The sequence below is a fragment of the Acomys russatus genome, chromosome 17 (assembly GCF_903995435.1).
Source record: "Acomys russatus chromosome 17, mAcoRus1.1, whole genome shotgun sequence".
In the NCBI taxonomy this organism is placed as follows: Eukaryota; Metazoa; Chordata; class Mammalia; order Rodentia; family Muridae; genus Acomys; species Acomys russatus.
The window spans coordinates 48186270-48207774 of record NC_067153.1 but is presented as its reverse complement, the minus strand read 5'-3'; the positions used below and the strand labels follow the sequence as shown (position 1 = coordinate 48207774).

The window sequence follows — 21505 nt, the reverse complement described above, 5'->3', positions numbered from 1 at the left end:
AAATGGAATTTTCTGCTTTAAAGCTCAGCATAAAAATAAAGAGTTAGAAGCCAGGTGCAGTGGTGCACACCTGTAACCCCAGCACTCGGGAAGGCAGAAGCAGATGGAGCTCTGTGAGTTCAACCCAGCCTGGTCTACAAATCGAGTCCAGGACAGCTAAGGCTACACAGAGTAACCCTGTCTAGAAAAACAACAACAACAAAAACAAAAACAAAAAAACCATACGCATACAGAGAGAGAGGGGGCGGGATATAAAAAACTGTGTGTTGTGGCATACACCCGCAATCCTAGCACTTGGGAGACAGAGGTAGAAGGATCCCTGGGGGCTGCTGGCCAGTGCATCTAACCAAATTAATGTGGTCTAGGTTCTGTGAGAGACACTGTCTCAAAAACTAAGGTAGAAGAGGAAACAACAGTGACCTCTAGCCACCACATGCGTGTGCACATACACACATACATAAGCATGTGTATAACATACACATGAAAACGCACACACACACAGAGTGAGAGAGAGAGAGAGAGAGAGAGAGAGAGAGAGAGAGAGAGAGAGAGAGAGAGAGAGAGAGAGAGAGAGAAGAAGAAACCCATTTTTGGGCTATTAGTGAGACCTCAAGGGGACAGATGTGTTTCTGGGGTACATAATCATAGAATTGTTTAGGACCCAATGCAGGAGCATGCTGAGCAGGGTGTGACGTCATGAGGCCTGTGCAGAATTCTGCACAGCCACTCTACCAGCAAGAGGGTATATCTGAGGTTAGGCACAGCGGTCCACAAGCCTTGAACCCAGCATGGCACCGTGTGACCTTGCTCTTTTATTTCTGCTCAAATTACAGCGGGTACCCTTTGAAGCATCTGCTTTCCTTCCATGCTGTTTGTTTTGAAAGTCCGTTTTCTCTTCAGTTGGTTTTCATCCAACCCCTCATCCCTATCCTGCTTAGTAGCATCATCCCCTCCCCCTCCAGACCCTGCCATGGTGCTCTCTGTCTACTCCACATGGGCCACATGCAGTGAGGTGGGGTTCGTGGTGCTGAGTGTGAATCCTGATCATTCTAACCCTGCTGAGGACAGCATGGCTTTCAGCTACCTGGGTGTACAGCTGGGGAGCCCGAGCAAGGCTTGGTCTCACCAAGGTCATGTATCTGCCTGGAAGCTTGCTAAGTCTTGGATCCAAGTCAAGGTCTTCCTGTCCCCACATGGTGCAGTGCCTTCCCACGGAGCAGCCTTGTTTGTCAGGGCTGCACCCGCCCAAGCCCTCTGCAGTCACTCTTAGCTACCTTCAGCTCTGCCTTAATCCTGACACCAACCGGAAGGGGCCTCTTGATAGCTGAATCAGCATGTCCTAGTGGGGACTCAGAAGCCCCATGCCACTCACACAGAATTCCAAGCAGGTGTCAGTATGGACACCATGGGGACTTGCCACCACCTCTCCCCTGGGACCTCGTCTCTTCAGTCCTCTCTGAGGCATTCTAATTACACTGCTTTGTTGCTTCTTGCTTGAGCCTAGCTGGCAGCCTGTACTGCCGGGACAAGCCCTGGCCCAGTCTGCTCTACAGGTTCTCACCTGAGCTCAGCCTTCCCCCATCATACTTCCTGCTCCCCAGGCCAATCAGGGTGTCCCATGATGTCCCAGACCCAGCCGGCCCAAGCTAAGCTTACTTTCCCCACTGCACTTGTCCCCTTTTGGTTTTTACCTTACCAGGTCCAACTTCAGTCACTATGCCCACAAACCACTCCCTCTCTCCCAGAGATAGGGTTTTGTGTTTGGGACTTACCGATGAGCCCTGGAGGCACAGAGGCACAGAATGGTGCCTGACACAGAGAACTCAATGACTATTTGAACGCATCTCCCCTTCACCCCTCAACTCTGCCCCACCCCCCACAAACTCCTGTTTTCCTTTTGCAAACTGGCCAATGTAAGACAGTCAGAACCTGCCTGACTCATCACTTGCTTTCCAGCCTCCACACCTGCCCCAATTCCTTTGAGCTGGAACAGCACTCACCTTTACCCATTTGAGGGCACTCAAATACCTCTCAAGTCTCCCGATGACACCCAGGATGGAAAAGACACTCCCCTGACTCACTACAGCTTGGTTCTTAGGTCCTGACTGATGACCTCCCTATGACCTGCCCACATGAGTAATAGCAACTCACTAAGCAGAATTATCACTTTATCTGCCTCTCTCTCTCTCTCTCTCTCTCTCTCTCTCTCTCTCTCTCTCTCTCACACACACACACACACACACACACACACACACACACAACACTATTTCATCAACAGCTATGGAATTAATTTCACACTGACGCCAAGGTCCGTACAATGAATGCTCTCTGACAATGCTGAGCAGTGAGCCTATGGGAAAAACCTGCCCAAGAGATAGCACCAGTGCTGAAAGGGCGGAGCTGACAGCAAGGCAACGTCTTTCTTAAAGAAACAAGATGACTGTCACCTAAAGTGATGGGAACTACAGGAGCAGAGGCAGCTAAGAAAGGCATGAAGCTGGCGTGTGGAGGCGCAGTGAAAGGGGACAGTTCCTTCAGACAGTGCCATGGCCAGTGGTACCCACTAGACTACAATCACACACGTTGTAGCCCTGAAGTGGTGGTGTACCGTATGATTACAATGGCATGGTGTGATGGAAAAGTCAAGATTATGGAGCTAGTAAAAAGAGTAATGGCTTGAGAAGAGGGGGGAAGAAGGGAGCTGGGGAGCATGGATGGGATAATTTTAGGATACCGAAACTGCTCTTGTTTTATACCATAATGTGGGTGCCATGCTACCAATGAGATTCCTTTCACAGACCCACACACATTTAGCCAGTCTGCTTTCCACCTCCTGGTCCAGTGGGGGTAGTCAGAGCCCCTCTCTACTTGGTGAGAGCTGATATGACTCATTTGATTTTCCCAGGAAAGCATATGAGGCACCTCCCATGTGCTTTCTTCCTATCCATTTTTTTTTTTAATGCCCTTTGTTCATGTTAAGTCAACTCTTTTCCCATTTTAAATTGGGCTGTCCTCATACTGGACTGTAAGAGCTCTTTGTATACTTCAAGGATAACTATTTTCTCATAGATGCATTATAATTTTTTAACTCTAAGTTTACTTTTAATTTTCTTAAGTGTCTTTTAGTAAGCAGAACAGATCCTTTTTCACATTAAGGAGATTCTATTTGCATTTTTCTCTTTGGAATTTTGGCCAATACTTTATCTGTATTACAACTTTTTTCTTTATCCAATCATTACTACAAATTACACCAATCAGTCTACTTCATTCCATCAATTCTGTGAAATTCATAGATCAAAATTTTTACTTGATTTTTTTCAAATATTTTCCAAATATTTAACCAGTCAACTTGCATTCTTTTTGGCTCCTGACCATGTGGTTAAGACATGTTGTACTTCTGCATACTACCACATTTAATTTGATAATATTTAGATATGGTTTTTACCTTTTTAATCTTCTTTGTTTTTGTTGTTTTGCTTTTTTGGGGTTTTCAAGACAGTATTTCTCTACACAACTCTGGCTGACCTGGAACTCACTCTGTAGACCAGGCTGGCCTTGAACTCCAAGAACTGCTTGCTTCTGCCTCCCGAGTGCTGAAACTAAAGGTGTGTGTCACCATGCCTGACTTTTTAAAAATATATTTCTTACTTCCTTTTATTTTGTGTGTATGGGTGTTTTGCCTTTATGTATAGCTGTGCACCATGCTCATGCAGTACCTACACAGGCCAGAAGAGGGCATAAGATCATCTGGAATAGGAGTTAAGACAGTTGTGAGCTACCATGTGGGTGTTGGGAACAGGACCCAGTCTCAAGGAAGAGGAGCGAGCCAGTGGTCCTAACTACTGAGCCATCTGCACCTTCGCTCTTCTTCCTTTTAAGAACTGGTGAGTGGAAGTGTGAAGTGACTGCTTTGCCTCGCTGAGTGAGCATATGTTGTGTGTGTGCCACACAAGCCATCAGACACCCTTTGTGGACTTGCCACCAATACATTATCCTTTGCACTTTCCTCCTCTTTTTCCACTTTCATGTGTGTGTGTGTGGTGTGTATGTGTGGGTGGGTGTGCATGCATGTGTACGTGTGTACGTTTCTGCATGTGTGTGCTGGCATGTGGAGGCCTGACACTGCTGTTGGGCATCATCCTTAATTGTCCCTCCTCCTTATTCATTGAGGCAGGCCCTCTCAATCAAGCCTAGAGCTCATCCATATGGCCACATCACTAGCTAGCTTGCTCTCCACTTTCTGAGGCTAGAATGACAGCTGGCTTGCCACTCATACCAGGCATTTATGTGAGTTCAGGGGCCAGGGCTCCAGTCATCCTGTTTTCTGGGCAAATATTTTAACCTCTAGGCATCTCCTAGGCCCCGACCCTTTTTTCTTTTGAGACCATAAATAGCATCGTGAATCCCTTGAACGTGTGGAAGTTGCTTCCTCTGGCTTCGCATGACAGTCACTTTCTCAGTTTGTGTGAGACGGGAACCTCGGCACATCTTTGCCAGTGGCTGGCTGTTCTCCCATGTTTCTTTTCATGGTCTGCTCTGACAACCCTGCTGGCTTCCTCTCTTCTCATTTACTTGTGGCATGTGCACCTTGCTAGGACCATTCCTCTCTATTGTTTATTAAATGTATTTTAGTTAGTGCGCAAATCACTGGGCTTCGTTGTCACACTTCACCCATACATAATCATACTTTGCTGTCTGCTCACACTTTACCCATGCACTTGCCTCCCACCCCAAATGTTCCTTCCTCCACCACATGTCACATATGTGTTTAAATCCTGACTCCTAGTGCCAGGGGAAATATGGACTATTTTGTCTTTCTAGCCCTCCCATTAATTTCCCCTTTCCCTCCACACTCCCTTTCAACCTCATCTTCTCCCTTGGAGTCCCTCCCATCTTCCATGTCATGTATAGGCATATGGTTTTTAAATCTAGACCCTTCATAAGAGAAAACACGCAGTATCTGCCTTCATGTGTCTTATTTCATTCACACAGTGATCGATCTGTCTATCTATCTATCTATCTATCTATCTATCTATCTATCTATCTATCTGAGACAGGGTTTCCCTGTGTGCCCATGGCTGTCCTAAAACTTGCTATGTAGACCAGGCTGGTCTGGAATTCAGAGATCCACCTGCCTCTGCTTCCCAAGTGCTGGAATTAAAGGCATGCACCACCACCACCAGGCTTATACTATGATTTTCAGTTCCACACATTCACTGACAATGGCAAGGTTCCGCTCCTTTTTGTAACTAAATAAAACTCCTTTGCCTGTATGACCACATTTCTTTTTTTTTTTTTTTTTTTTTTTTTTTTTAACCACATTTCTTTATCTCCTTATCTGCTGATGGGCAAGGCCATTCCTTATCTTGACTGCCATCAATAATGCCAAAATAAGGATCACTGTCCAAGTGTCTCTGAGGTACATCACTGCCTGAGATCCCTTTGGGTATAGCTAGACCATGTAGTACTTCTATTTTTAGCTTTGGAGATACCTCCACACTGGTTCCCTTGATGGCTGCACCAGTCTACATTTCCACCAACACCGGATGGCTTGCCCTTTCCTCGCTACCTCGCCAGCACTTAATGTTGTTTGTTTTCTTCCTGAAGCCACTCTGACTGGGATGAGATGGAAACTCGGTGCAATTCTGATTTACGTTTCCCAGATGGCTAAGGATGGTACACAGGTTTTGCATATTCATTGCCAGTTCCTCTGTCATTTTTCTGGTTTTTGTAAAGCACATCATGTGCACTTATGACATGAGGAGACCATGTGCCTGCACGTTTGCTGTCTGTACATGATCTCAAGGAAGAGGGGCTCAGATCCAACCACAGAGTGACTCGGAAACCAGCCAGGAATCATGTGCCATGACCACATTACCTCTCCTTCCTTTCTCTTCAGGGGCCAGGAGCTGTGACGTCCTCACAGGACCCCTGCCTCTGTGTGCCATGCTTTCTCCACTCATTCACACCCTTAAGCAGACAAGGTGCTAGTTTTATCCTCACACCAGTCTCATGTAGGGAAGGGGCAGCTGCCATGCTGGGCTATACCAGAAACCCTAAACCTCTCACCCCTGTCCTGTGCAAGGCCACTGTGACCTGTCCCACAGCATGACCTTGGCCATCACTAGCTCCCCTACCAGATCCACATTTAAGGATGAGCAGCTGAGTGGCCTCAAAGTTCTACACCTCCCCGAATGTTGCTCAGTTGCCAACACACTGTGGACTTGAAGGAGGAGCTATGAGCAGCCATGGAATCACGGCTCCAGAGCTGTCTCATTCTCTCACATGGTAAAGGGTTCTGCAATGAGCTGCAGGGGGTGGGGGTGGGAGGTGTGGGGGGCGGAGTATTTCAGTTGATCTGTGTTCCTCATGGAAGTGTTCAATTTCAACTCACCATATCTCAGAGACAGACAGCAAATGAGTCACCAACCATAAGGTTAAAGTGAGTTCACCGTGGTGTAGGTGAGGCCTAAGGCAGAGTGACAGACATCTCCATCAAAGAAGGGGAATACAGGCCTGGGGAAATGGCTCAATGGGTAGGCAGGCTAGCTGTGCAAGCCTGATGACCCAAGTGCTATCCTCGGAACCCACATAAAAAGCTGGATGCAGCGGGGCATGTAATTAATGCCAGCACTCCAATGTGAAGGGAGTAGAGACAAGAGAATCCTGGGTAGCTTTCAGGCCAGCTAGTTTGGGGTACGCATTGAGAGACAGTCAAAGGGAGACGCTGTCTCCACAAAGTAGAAGACCAGAACAGACTCCCCAACAGTTGTTCTCTGACCTCCAACGTGTGCATCCTTACACACATGAATGTGCACGTGCACACACACATGCACATATTCTCCCTCTCCTTCCCTCCACATGCACATATTCTCCCTCTCCTTCCCTCCATCCCTCCCTCCTTCCATTCCCCCCCCCCCACCTCTCTCAATAACATTAAAACAAAACTGTGGCCACAGACAGATATGAGAGGATGCTTTGTGAAGTGAAAGCCGACACAGCAGGGCTGCACTGGCAGGTTATGGCCATGACAGACACTAGAGCAAACGTTCTCAACCTTCCTGGTGCTGCGGCCCTTTAATACAAGTCCCTCATGCTGTGGTGAGCAGCCCCCAGGGACTAAATTATTTCATTGCAACTTCATAACTGTAATTTTGCTACTGTCATGAATCATAATGTAAACACCTGATATGCATAATATCTGACCTCTGTGAAAGAGTCACTGCATTAGAGAGACAAGGATGGGGTCTGCCCAGAACCTTCACAGGTAACAGCTCTGCCAGCCGATACAGACTGCTGCCCCCAGAACCAGGAAAAACTCCTATCCTCAGAGTCCACAGGTTGTAGTATTAAAAGCTCCGACACTTTAGAAGATTCCTACAGGGGCCGAGATGGCAGGCCATACTGAGACTGAGGGTAGGACCAAGGGGCTCATTTGAACTCTCACAAGTGGAAAATTCTAACTTCTGCTGGCTAGAAGATGCCGCAGAGGGAGGCGGCTGAGGTGAAGGCAGGGAGGCATTGGGAACGTGAGAGCGATGTGAAAGCAATCGGTGTCAACAACAGAGGGACCAGTAGGAACCTTAACTGACTTCTAGCGAGAAAATAGGGATCCGGTAGGTTTCCCAACCCTCAAAAAACCATAGACTGAGGACAGACGGATCTCACTGTATGCAAATGACATACACTAATTTTAACAGCCTGGTTTTAAAAGAAAAACTAAAACCCTTAGACCCATCTTGCTGCCTGGTTTCCCAGGGTAGTCTGGGTACCCTGTCCAGAAGTTCCGCTCCCATCTGACCTAAAGGGCTCATAACTCCCAGATACAATGTAGATGCCCTCCCCCATCCCACAAACCCACCAGGCAAATCAAGGACTGGCCTGCGCTCACACTCATTTTAGATTCTTCTAGCAAACAGGCTTGGATGAGAGGCTTATATTTCCCCAGAGAACAATTTAGCTCACGCAGGCCAATCAAGCTGAATGGTATGAAGCCCGTACCCCCAAAGCCTGCTCTTACCCTCTCAGGCTCCATCTCAGGAAGCCACTGACCTGCTGGCTGGCACACGGGAAGATGGTCACTGCTCCAAGGCTACTGGATCCATAGGAGACAGGAAGTGGACAGGCAGGCGTGGTGATTAAATGGGTACTGCTTCCTGAATATCGGCCATTAGATTCCTGATTAGAGTTAATAATCACCTAAGATTAGATCCCGCCGGCCGATGTGGGTCAAGAGGAGTTTAACTCAGCGCTTAATGCCTCAAGATCACAATGAAAAGAACTGAAAGCGGGCTCTGCGGATTCACGAATTCTTAGTGAGTCTCACTGTTCCCTCAACTCCTTTCCTTTAGTAAAAGGAAATTCCAGACTCCTAGAACAAATGAGCCCTGCACTGCACACTGGAGTCACTGTTAAGCCCTGTGCATGTATCCTTGGAGCAGCCACTGGATGCTCTACACGGGGTCCGTTCACACCACAGACCATGCTTCATTACCCACCTGCCGCTCCTTGTAGCCTGGGAGGACTAAAAAAGTAAAGCAATGCGAGGGAAGGGTGATCCCTGGGGTTTCTTACTGCTTGCTCCGCACCCAGGACCGAGACTGGCACCCACTGGGCTGTAATGAATACATGTTAAATGAATAAGCCTGGGAACCAAGTGGCTGGTAGACTCCAAGAGAAGGCAGAAAGAGTAGTCGCAGTCAGTCAAATAGCCTGTGGGTATGTGATGAGCAAAACTCCTCAATGCATGGCTGGGGAGAAGGATCGGGCCGTGGAGTGCCTGACACACAGGCATGAGGACTGGAATCTGGATCCACATAAAATCTCAGCACAGAGGCATGTGTCTGCACCCCAGTACTCGGAGGGCCAGAGACAGGTGGGGTTCCTGAAGCTCATCGGTAAGTCAGCCTTCCCGCCGAGTCAATAAAAGTAAAGTAGAGAAGGATAGAGCAGTTAAGAGTGTGTTTCCTGGTACCCACATTAGGTAGCTCGCAACTGCCCACAACCCCAGCTCCAGGGAATCCAATGCCTCTGGCTCCTAGGTGTACCTGCATATGGAAAACACACACACACACACACACACACACATGCATGCACACACCCAATTTCAGGGAAAGCATGAAGACTTCATGAAGGAAGCGCAGCCTTCAAGAAATCTCAGAGAGCGCACCTGTTGCTCACGCTGCGGATGAAGTATTAGTGAGGAGTACAAGGCTTCTTGCAGCTGTTGGGGGTGAGGGGGGTGTCTCAGGGAGAGTCAATCTCCTCAAATCACAGCCATAGCTCCCCCACCTCGCTTTGACAGGAAGGTACCCAGGGGGGACTCAGGGAGGAGCCTAAGAAGGAAGTCTTCAGCTGAGATCTGAAGATAAGGGGCTACGGGACAAGAGAGGACCTAAACGGTTCATGTCTTCTTCATCTGTGCAAGAAGCAAAGAGTAGGAAACCAACCATAAGACGCCAGAGCAGAAAGTGTCAGCCCCGGGGCATCAGACTGTGTCTTTCTCGTCATCACTGAAACTCACGAGTGTCTGATGTAGGAGCTGATGGGCTGTGGGCTAGAGTTAAGACAAGCAAGCATACAGAGAGCTCTTAGAGCCTGCCAGGCAGAACTGTCTATGAAAAGCACTGCTATTTATCCCATTGATGGACGAGGAAACTGAGGCACAGGCCAGGTGAAAAAACTGCTAAGTGATGGGAAAGGGCCATGAAGCTTGTCCTGCCCCAAGTTTCCCCCGGGCCAGCACCGGGGGACGATCAAGGAGAGGGGACAGTGTAAGATGGCTCAGAATAAGACACACAGAGCTTGAGAGTCATGGCAAGGTCACAGATAATGCCCGGATATGGATTCTGAGACAGATGGCAAAGTGCAGAGGCCTGGCAGGAGGTGGGGGACTGGTTGGGTCCAGGAGACTGTCCTTGGGGATTCTAGGAATCAGGAAGTCCATGTTAACTGGCCCTTTGGCAATTTACGTCGATGTGCCTAAATACAACACTCTCAAAATAACTGGGATGTGGCTGTGCTCACCTTTACGCTACAACGCACACTGCCATCTCTCACTGTCTAGTTTTCGATGATCTCCTTATTTCTCCGAGAATCATTACCAAACGTCCTTTCAAATGCGGGCAGGTTGCCTTCTAAAATACCTACTAGAAAATGCTTTCTCCCACCAGGAAATTCCCCCTCTAAAGTCACCCATTTCCCCAAAGGGTCCCACTTCATCATAGGGTTGTGCCCTCTTAGTCAAGGAAGTCCCAGCTGGAGTCCTCCTGCTCCCTTTTCTCCAAGTCTGTGCCTCTATTGCTATTGAGATTATCAGTTGCCCTTGGGTATGGTTAAACATTCACTTTCATTAGACTTCTGCCCTAGACACTAAAAGCTACCTTTATTAGATTCACTCAAGTAGAGAACAGGGCAGGGGGAAAGCCGATAATGTCTGGTCTCCAGAGTAAAAGAGCTCATGTACCACTGTTCCTTCTGAATCCTCCTCAGCTACCTGCCTGCTACTTACATACAACCCGGGGCCCTGCTAAGGAGCCTTTACTGCCCTTAGTGGGAAGCCAGGCCCAGAGGCTTCCTCCCTCACCACTGCTGTCCTCTCGCCTGAGAACTGCAGCCCTTCGCCTTGGCCTCTACTCCAGGGTTCCGGGTTCAGTGGCAAGGACTTGGTGCCCTTCGTCCACCACCTGTGATTCACCTGCATCCGATGCAATTTGTGAATGTCCCCTGCCTGCCTCCCCGCCTCCTTTCTGTCACAATGCCTTCATGCATCTAGAATCCTCTCTGCTTTGGATAAATGCTCCCGACACACGGATCTTTCCACTCCATGTTCCCTCTGTGGCTGTTGTTTAGCCAGGCTATTCTAGAACTTGTGGCAATCCTCCTGCCTTAGATTCCCAAGTGTGGATTACAGGCGTATGCTGCCATACTTCATTCCACACTGATCACCAGCACGTGAGCCCTCCCACTTGTAGCTTTCAAAGAGCACTGGCTCGGGGCGTGCAGGCACTCAAACTCCCTTCTTAGCTGCGTGCCTCCTTTTCAAGCCTCCTTGCTTTCTGTGGTATGTGCACCTACCCATCTCTGCACACCTGAGCTTTTTTAAAAAGTGATATTCCTCTGTCAGTACTCCACAGTGACTATGGCAGGCCAGGCTTGTTTTTAGGATTTCAAAACAACAGCATTAATAGACCGTCTTTCCTGATGGAAAGACACACTGGACAAAGTGACTTTTTTTGGAGGTGAGATAATGGGGGTCATGTTCTGAAGTTTCAAGGACCTTAGGCTCCTGCTTGTGAGGCAGCAGGCAGGGAAAGGGAGCCAAGCTCCCCCTCCCTGCATCTGGCGACATCTATAGCATTTTTCAAAGTGGAGGCGGAAAAAAAAAAAAAAAAAAAAAAACCGAGGCAATGATAATGCTTGAACAAAATACTTCCCTAAATTGTAAAGTCCAAGGGCACCGCAGCCACACACTGCCAGGCTGATTTCCATGCTCAGTAACTTTCACCTACTCAGACGTGCACCAAAGTTCAAAGCCCTGGGAACAGACTTCCCCTGCCTAAGGCAGCATTCTTTAGGCACGGGAATAGAAAGTGAGTGCATGGTGAATAAGACCCTGCCCCAGTCATATCAAGCTATGCCCTAAAAGCAGGCTGGTCTCTGTGGTGACTGGAGCCTGGAACGCGTCAGAGAGGTTTGTGACTCTAGACAGGGCAAAGAAGCCATTAGATATCCTTTTGTCCAATCAGAAGAGCCACCTAGAAAATACAGCTAAAACTTCTTCCAATAAAAACCCGTCTGCATTTAGCATGGAGGGAACAGGGAAATGCCCGCTTTAGGGCCAGTAAGATGTGTTCGCTGCTACATGAATCAATCGCGCATTTTCACAAGCCACCTTGTTTCGCTGGCCGCTAATGTTTTGATGTGTTCCAGAATCAGGTTCAGCCACTCATCCACCTCTAATGACTAGGTTTCCCCGCCCCCTCCCCCCCCCCACCTTCCCGCCTCCGCTGCCCCATAGTGGTTGCCTGTCACCTCAGAGTAGTTATCACTTAACCACAGACTTGTTCAGTTACAAATGGCTATGAGGAGTCCAGGGGCCCCTTACTCTTGAACTGTTCACAAGTTTCAACGACCCTTGGGACAATTAACCTTTCTGTGTTCTACCCCTGACTCTTAGGATCCAGAGTGATGCTTTTTCAAAGGCTCCCTTGTGTTCTCTGAGCGAAGAGTGTCAAGTAGGTGGATCCAATTAGAATGTTTGCTCTTCTTTTATTTCCAAATCTCTTAAAGTCCAGCAGGATAAAAGCAGTCTGATGGGTGCTACCTTCTAGGGCATTAAATTTGTCTCCAGAGCATACATCCCATGCAAGAGCCTTAGCCCATTAAATGCATACGCATCGGGACTTGGGAGATGGCCTAGTGGTTAAAGCACTGGCTTTTTTTCCCCAGAGGACCTTGGTTTGATTCCCAGTACCCACATGGCAGCTCACAAGTGTCTGTAACTCCAGTTCAGGAGATCCAGTGCCTTCTTCTGGCCTCCACGGGCACCATGTCTATACATGTAGGTAAAACACTCATACATTAAAAAAAAAATAATACATACACATCCCAACTCACAAAACCTTAAACACATTTCTTTTTCATTCAAGGATTTGACATTTAAATCTATGGACTTGCAAGGGGGGAAAATAGCTTTTTTATTTCAACAGACCTTGAGATTTTCTAGTTTAAAAAAAAAAACAAGTCTATTTCACACACACTAGCTCCCAAAGCTAGTGATAATTACACACGTACTGTTTTGACTGCAACCACAACACCTTAACCCCAGTGCCATGGAAATGACACCCTGGACAAGAGGGGAGCTGGCCAACAGCAAAGAGGTGCCTCACAGCAGAGACGAGGGAACAGCACCTGCCAGCTCAGTGATGCCTGCCCTTGCACGTGAGGGTTCCCATTTACAAGGGCACACGGCCATGAATTCTTGCTGATCTCAAGTTGGCCAATCATTTACACACTCGGTGAAATTCTACAAGTCCCTACGAAATCTACGGTGCCAGCAGATCAGCAGCGAACAGACCCCTCCATCCCCACCCCTTACCCCCCACCCACCCCACTCAACTCTCACTGATCCAGCCTCGGTGAGAGAGGCAGATTCCCCAGGAGCCATGGGGCCAGGCAACACCTAGACATGGGCGGCTCCTGTAAGCTGCAGGAGGTTTCCTTATAGTGAGTGTCTTAGGGTTCCTACCGCCCGCCACGAAAGACCGTGAAGTTGGGACAGGAACTCAAACAGGGCAAGATCCTGGAGGCAGGAGCTGATGCAGAGGCAGTGGAGGGGTGCTAGCGTTGATTACTGCCCATGGCTTGCTCAGCCTGCTTTCTGGTAAGAACCCAGAGCCACCCACCACCCACCACCCACCACGGGCTGGGTCCTCCCCCACTGATCACCAATTGAGAATATGTCTTACAGCTGGATCTCATGGCGGGCTTTCAGCAATGGAGGCTCCTTCCTCTCTGGTGACTCTAGCTTGTGTCAAGTTGACACACAAACCCAGCCCATACAGTAGATTTCCCTCAGTATGGTGTAGTCTAATGGTCACCAGGACCTTTTGACATTGCGCTGTTACAACATGTACACATGTGCTGTGTCACACTCATAGCTATCCTGGGAAACACATGGCCCACCGGCCATAGACTGAACACCCCTGGGGATGCATTGGAGTGAGGACACATGGCCGGACTTGTCTGTCGCTGCCAAGACCTGGGGTCACGCTCACATCCTAAGCTCACAGGGGCCACTTGTGACAACTGTGTTCTTACTGATAGAGCCCTGGCCTCTACCTGTTTCAAACTGAAATCTGATGAGAGACCATAGGAGGGTAGTGAGGGAGTCTCTTTCTCAGAGTCTCCAAGAGTTCAAAAAGCTGTGGCAGCAGCAGTTTGGTTTGGGGTAGGAGAGCAACATGGGTGGCCCAGAGCCCAAGCTACCTTGACAGTTACTCAGGCCTGCTTCTCAGCTTCACAACCCCTCAAAGATGGTCTGGTGAAGAACGCGTCTTCTGCTAAGAAGCAGCAATTTAGGGAGGCGGACAGAAGTCTGCGGCCTAGCCGGTGGCAGCTGAGAGACAGGGACCCAAATGTCGTAATGAAGGACATCGCACCTTTCCTGCTGTACCCAGGTGCCTTTCCAGTGCAAGCGTTCCAGTACCCATTCCTTCACCCTGCGCAGACTCCAAACCAGCTCAGCTCGGCTACCACCCAGGAGCAAGGGCTTTGCCGCGTGAGGTGCACACGCTCCTGTGGGACACCAAAGTCACCACCTCTTGATGCTCAGCCATTGAGGGCTGCAGAGGTGGAGCACAAGCACACACAGCCTTCACAGAATGAGTACATGTGTAAGACAGCACGGAAAGCCACAAGCCCGGCATTCCTTTCCACAGGAAACCCAATGCCCGTCTGCAAGGGGCGGGGGTCGGGGGGGGGGAAGCAAGTTCTGCTAAACCGCCTAGTGCTTCTCTCAGGAAGCGCCTACTGCAGAAAACTCAACCGAACTTGGGACCGTATCTTAGCATAGCGCGTGCTGTGAACTTGGAGCCCTAGGCTTGGCTTGATATTCGACAACCAAGCCAAAATAGACACCTCACAAAAACCCCTCCTATCACCAAGTTGGAGATTTAAATTGTGTGTCTAATTTTCTCTAAGCCCTAAGCTTATTCTGCGCATTAAAAAAAAGGCTAAAAGCCACAGACATAGCAAATGTTTGTCCAGCACGCAGACTATGGCATTTATTGTTATTTATTTATTTATTTATTTATTTATTTATTTATTTATGAGGCAGGGTCTCTCTATGTAGCCCCAGCTGGCCTGGAACTCACTATGTACACCAGACCCTAGAACTCATACAAATCTGCCTGCCAATGCTTCCCATGTGCTGGGATTAAGGCATGTGACACCACGTCCAATGAAACCATATCAGTAGCCATCAAGCTACCAAAAATCAGAAATAAAAACAGAGACCCTCTCCCTTCCATGACAAAAAGCAGACATTCAACAGGCCACAACCTTAGCTGCAATGCCACAAAATGAGGACAAACATCTGACACCAAGAACATCACCATCCCACACAGAGGTGGTATAAGAAAACGGGAGGTACAGGGGGGTAAGGGGGTAGGGGGGGAGGGTTCCGTTGTGGTTAAAATTTATTTACAACAAGCAAAAAGACATTTCAATTGATGTCTTTGTAAAATCTTCTCCGACGATATTATAAAAACACAAATAAGCCGGGCGTGGTGGCGCATGCCTTTAATCCCAGCACTCGGGAGGCAGAGGCAGGCGAATCGCTGTGAGTTCGAGGCCAGCCTGGTCTACAAAGTGAGTCCAGGATGGCCAAGGCTACACAGAGAGACCCTGTCTCGAAAAACCAAAAAAAAAAAAAAAAAAAAACAAACACACACACACAAATAATCATAACATTAAAAGGGGGGACATAGAGGTCCCTAGTCACAAAAGGCTAAGGCATCCACTCTCTCATTACATTTCAGTATCTTTATCTTTTAACCATCATGTGGGATAGTTATAAATTTTTTTGTTTGCATTGTTGTTATTATTGTTTGACTTGTTTTGTTTTTGTTTTTGTTTTAAGAGAGGGTCTCACTGTATAACACTCGATAGCCTAAAACTCTCTCAATATAGACCAGGCTGGCCTTGAACTCGCAGAGAACTTCCTGCCTCTGCCTCCTGAGTGCAGGGATTAAAGGACTGTCATTATGCCTGGCGATTTATTTGTTTTTGAGACAGTTTCCATGCAGCCTGGGATAGCTCAAACATATCATATGCGGTTTGTTCCCTGGCCTCTATCTCCCCAGTGTTGGGGTTACACTGTGCCTGGTTTATGAGGTGCTAGGCACCAAATCTTGTATATGGTGAGCAAGGACCCCACCAACTGAGCTGTAGCCTCAGCCCTCATCTTTCTTTCTTCCTTCCTTTTTTTCCTTCCTTTGCTTGTCTCTTGTTTTTTTTTTTTTTTTTTTAAACAGGGTTTCTCTGTGTAGCCCTGGCTGTCCTGGAACTCATTCTGTAGACCAGGCTGGCCTCAAGCTCAGATATCTGCCTGCCTCTGCCTCCTGAGTGCTGGGATTAAAGGTGTGCACCATCACCCAGCCTTCAGGTTTAAATCAAGTTTCATAGCTACCTTGTTCATGAATGGCACAGCACCCTCTGGCAGCTACACAATAAACATGAACCAAATGAATGAATTATACTTTCACATATGTCTATATATACACTGGCTAAATACGGTATCCCAACCTAGTGAGTAACTATATAGACACTTTAAATGAAGCAAAAATACATTTTGTTCACGTGAAATTTTTCTCAACCTAAGATTTAATAAAACAAATTAGAAAGATGCTTTCTCTTCTCTTACTCTCTTTCTACCCTTCACACATTTGAACACACACACACACACACACACACACGCACACGCATGCGCGCGAACACACACACACATAATTTTACTTTTTAGACCTCTGCTTATAGGCTTGACAAACATAAGTTTAAAAGAACTACTTCAGCTTTCAGTATTTGGGAAGCTGAGAAGGGAATACAAAGAATTCAAGGCTAGCCTCTGCTACATAACAAGTTCCAGGCTAGCACGGGCTACATAGCAAGCTCCTGCCCTGTTAACAAATTCTGTAAGTCTAATGTGTTTCCATATGCATTTAAGGTGTTGGAAAAGAAACACTTTGCTGTCTACTGCTAATTCACTTATCACCAGGCCCACTGTCTTTTGGACTTTTATATGGTCACTATGTAATGTTCATCTGGCTGTTTCTTGCGGTCATTCTTGCCCTGGCGGGATGATGAAACTTGCCTAACACTTAGTCAAACTGATATTAACACTTCTAGGAGACAGCAGGCCAGTCTTACTAGTCAGTTTATAACCTGATGGTACCATCATTTCTAAAACAATACTGCCTCCTTTTAAATGACACCAAAGCAGCCTGCCATAAAGAAACCAAGCGAAGCTCCCATCGAAACAGACTTCAGTCTCTCAGAAGTGAAAATGAGGACCCATCGATTTGCCTACACCTACTGTTTCACCACAAAATAATCACCACTCAACCCCCACTGCTAGACAAAAGTGCAGCCAAAGACAGCATTTACAATATTCCAGTCTGGAAGCAGTCCCTCAACCCTCTTTACCTGTGATGACAACGTCTTGCTCCCGAGCTTGACCGGCCACAAGCCTCAGTTCACTCGGAACACGGGGCCTTGAACTTCAGTCTTGGCTGTAGAACATTAAGGAAGGAACCGGTTACAGTATGTTCTCTGGATTCCCCCACAACGCTCCACCACCTTGGGAAAGTCACTGTGACCCTGCTGCCTGCAACCACCACAGCAGCGTCCCAGGGTCGCCCAAGGAAGTTCGGTGCTCCTCCCCCAAGAAAAGCTGGGAGAGGAGGGGCCTTTCTGGCTTCCTTAGGGGAATGGAATGGGGCTGGGGCTGGGGCGGTGAGTGAGCAGCCCCAAATCGCGGAGTGCACCTCAAAGACATTATATACCATCATGGATTTTTCTTAGAAAGAATATTTACTTTCTCTTTAAAAAAATGTTTAGGGAAAGGTTGTTCTAGGCTGGTTGGATAGAGTGGGCATTGGGGGCAGAATCACTCTCCTAACTAGCGCACCGTCGCTCCCTGCTCCCTTCATCCATATCAGGGCAGGGGCACAGAGGAGACTTAAGCTGGCCCCATTCAGGACTCTCTGTGGCACTAGGCTCTGGAGGGCAGAGACATAGGGTAGCTTTGGCAAAGTTTCTACCCTACTCACATCTCCCCACTAAGGTCAGGTATACTGTGGAAACTGGTGCTTAAAGAGGGTCAGCTGCTGGTGACACGAACCCACAGGCGTTTCTCCAGATCCACAGCAGTGGCCCGGCTCAGTGACCCCAGGATCAGTCTGTCGGGGCCTCAGGATACCTCGCCTCTAAGATCTCCGAGGGTCTCAGGAAACGCCTCCCCGCCGTGAGTAACACCCAAATGCACCACGCTGTGGGAAAGGCGCGACCCTATGTCCCCGCCCGTGGGCTCTTTCCTCCAGGGGACAACCAGAGGACCAAGCGTCGTTGCAGTTCTAGGGCTCCGCAAAGCCCCCAGCACCAGCACCAGCTGCTAACACCAGGGTTCGGAGCCGGCGCCCGGCGCTCTCGGGAACCCTAGGTAGCGGACGGTCCCGCGGCCCCGAAAGTCACACGCATTCCTACTGAGTGCCCTCGCTGGTGCCTGTGGGTCTCCAGACCCGCGCCCCTGATCCACGCGCATGCGCCACCGAGCCCCTCCCCTCCCTGTCCACCCACCTCACTGTCCCGGGACAGGGGACGCCTGGTTCCCGCCCCGGCAACTGCCCTCCGCCTTTGGCCACCTGAGGCTGCGCTCCGCCTGCAGGTCCGCGGGGTCAGCACGCCGGGGGAGGAGGCGCTAGGCGGGGCGCAAGCGGCTGCCTCCGCCCCCGTCACCCCTGTCGTGGGGCCGCCGCGTTCGGGGCTCCAGCCCGGCACCGCCTCCGCGAGCCCGTGCCAGCCGCGCCCCCACGACACGCACCGCCCCTCGGACGTCCCCGGCGGGGTCCCGCGGCGAGGTGACCGCCCCGGAAACCCCGCCCCCTAGGCCCGGGCCGGGGCGCAGGACCAGACACACCCCCCGGACGGCAGCGTCTGATAGGCTGCGACAGGGCGAGGGCGGGGCCGAAAAGGCCCAGGGCCGCTCTCTTCAGTGCCCATTTAGTGCCTGGAGGCCCGGGCATGCGTTGGTAAACTGAGGCTGGCTAAGTAAAGGGACTGCCCAAGGTCACCCGACGGGCGAGAACAGCCCTGTGGGAAGGGTGCACCCTGGTGCGCAGGCTACTGTTCCCAGCCTCGCGCACCGGCCCGAACTGAAGTTCAAGGCTACCGGGATGGTAGAGCTTCCCGGGTGCCCTCGGTGAGCTGGTCTAGAGCGCTGAGCGCGCGCCCCGAGTTCCAGGAGTTTGTAGGGTGGCTGGCGGGAGGGATCTGATCTTCAGAGCCGCAGGATGCGAAATGGGGAGAATGGAAGAGCGAGCTGGGGCACGTAGCAACAGGTGGCTGAGGTGCCAGGGTGGGTGTGGCGGGCAAGGAACACGGAGGCTGAAGGGCATCGGGGACGGTCGCTGGGAGACACTGCCGCTGCGACCCTCCGCCTTCGCCCCGCCCCGGGCTTCGGTCTCTTTGAGTACGCTAGAGGTGCTGACTGTGCCCAGCTCAGGCACTGGGGTTCTGCCAACTCCTATCCCGGGGGGAGGCCACGACCGGGCACAGCCGCTTTGTTTGCGTCGCCCCTGGATCTCCACTCTCGGAATGCACACGGCCCCCGGGGTGGCAACGCACCAGGACGCCACTGCTTCGGAACGAAATGTGTGCTATGCCCTCCTGTCTGTCCTCAAGCTGAGCCTGCCACTATGCTATTTGTGGCGATGAGCACCAGGAAGAACCTACTCGGGAAAGGAAACTTGAAGCACACATCTCTTCCTTATCCAGGGGGAACTGGAGACCAGACCACAGGAATACTCAGGAACTTCTTTTAAGCTCACCCTTGCTGATTAGCCTCATACCTGTGGTGAACTTTGTCCCACCCTCCAGACACCCACAGAACATTCCCTACTTGCCTACTGGCAAGCCCTTTTTTTTTTTTTTGCACACGCTAGCCAAGAAATAGCTACTGCTTGTATTATGCTTCAAAGCTTGCAAAACTAGGACCCTGGAAATGGCTGAGTGGGTTAAAGTGCTTGCTACCAATCCTGAAGGCCTGAATTCCATCCTGGGGACCCACATGGTAGAAGGAAGGAACCAACCAAGTTATGTACACATGCACACACACACACACACACACACACACACACACACACACACACCACAGAGCTGCTCTGCTACATACAATAAATAAATGGAAAAATTAAAAGACCTTGCAAAGTGACCTGCCTATATGATTTCCTGGACAATCCAGGGGATATTCAGAAACAACGTTACTCCCTTGACCTATCAGTGGCACCATTGTGCTAAGTGGCATGTTTATAACAGTGAGCAAGGATGGCCTAAGGCTACTCACAGTAGCTGCACCAAAGGACATCCTCCCTAGTGTACCAGGTGGCCAGGGAGGCCATTAGAAAGAGAGATCTTGGTTACCTGGTGTACAGCAGGTCCCAAGCTCCAGAGACCAGAGTCCACATGCAGGGGTGTTGCCTTCCTTTTCAGAGTGTTCCACTGTAAACTCAGGTCTACCAGACATTTGGAATGATCTGGAAAGAACGGTTCCGAAGGAGAGGGGTCAGCAGAGTAGCTGTGAACACAGAGAACATGGACAAATGACAGAATTCTTGGAGTTCCCAAGGTGCTAAGAAGAGAAACCGTGGGTGGGGTTTTTTGTTTGTTTGTTTGTTTGTTTGTTTGTTTGTTTGTTTTTAAACCCACATGTCTAGAGGGATTGCTCTGGAAAAAAGGCTCCCTTCCACCCATCACTCTCTTAGAAATCCTGAATGTCTTTTCCTCAAATGGCCCTCTGTCACTTGCCCCAGAGAACAGTGAATTTTGTTTGGGTGGACTGCTTGTAGAGGAGAGAGATACAAAGGCTCATCCTACACCCGCCATGAGAGAAGATGTCCCAGAGGGTGTGCACCTGGCTCTGGGATGCCTCTGCCTCCTTTCTCTTTGTTTCCTGAGGTGTTCAGGCGTGTAGATACACATAGAACAGAGAGACACCCCCTGTAGAGGGCTGAATAGACGTTGTAACTCTAAGGACTAAATCAGTGTTCTTGTCCCCCCAGCTGGCGTATTAACCACTGGGAGTTTGGGGCTCTGTGTCTTAGTTCACCCTGGATGTCTTTTGAGATTGCAAGACGATGCCACCTGCAAATGTGTTGGGCCATATCTATAGCTATCCTGGGATATATATGTATGTCCCACAGGCAGCAGGTTAGACACACTTGCCTCCTCTATGTTCACAGGCCTAGGAAAGAAAGCCACTCTGTGAAGCCCTTCCTGCATACACCCACCTGCCAATGGTTAATGGAAGAGGCTACTGGCAGGGAGTTGCCTGCCATGATCCTACAGGTAGTGGGTGGGAGCCGAGTACAGGAAGCATGGGAGCCCCACTACCTGCCCTGCCCCTGCACTTGGGGATTCTCCCATGGCTCTGGAGTCCAGGTCCATCAGTATTTACCTTGCAGCTTATGTAAGTCCTTTCCAGGAACCACCCAAGGCCTCTGAGGGTCACTGGCTTGCCCTCTGCTGCTCCGAGAAGCCTATCGTGTCATCTGTCAGGACAGTGGCCTCTGATCTCCTGGACGCGTGCCTTCAGTCAGGTGGTGGAAGTCCACCAGGGCAGAAGTAGGTATTTGCTGATGGAAAATAGGAAGCTGCTGGTGGCCAGAGGTGGACTTCGGTGAAGTACGTCCTCGGATGCCACCGTAGGACTGGCACTCACCATTCAGGA

The 21505-nt window shown here is 49.6% G+C and overlaps 1 protein-coding gene across 5 annotated transcripts in view; it reads right to left on the bottom strand.

The window, feature by feature from the left end:
* The window catches only part of Ppara (peroxisome proliferator activated receptor alpha), a 73835-nt gene extending 55706 nt beyond the window's left edge, over window positions 1-18129 (bottom strand). For 2 of the 5 annotated variants that reach the window (XR_007832196.1, XM_051160145.1), the window contains exons 1-2: window positions 17832-18129; window positions 17206-17291 (exon numbers count right to left, since the gene is read on the bottom strand). The gene's annotated coding sequence lies outside the window, so the exon portion shown is untranslated. The other 3 variants (XM_051160147.1, XM_051160146.1, XM_051160148.1) reach the window with 3 other exon arrangements.
* Between the last annotated feature and the right edge of the window lie 3376 nt (window positions 18130-21505).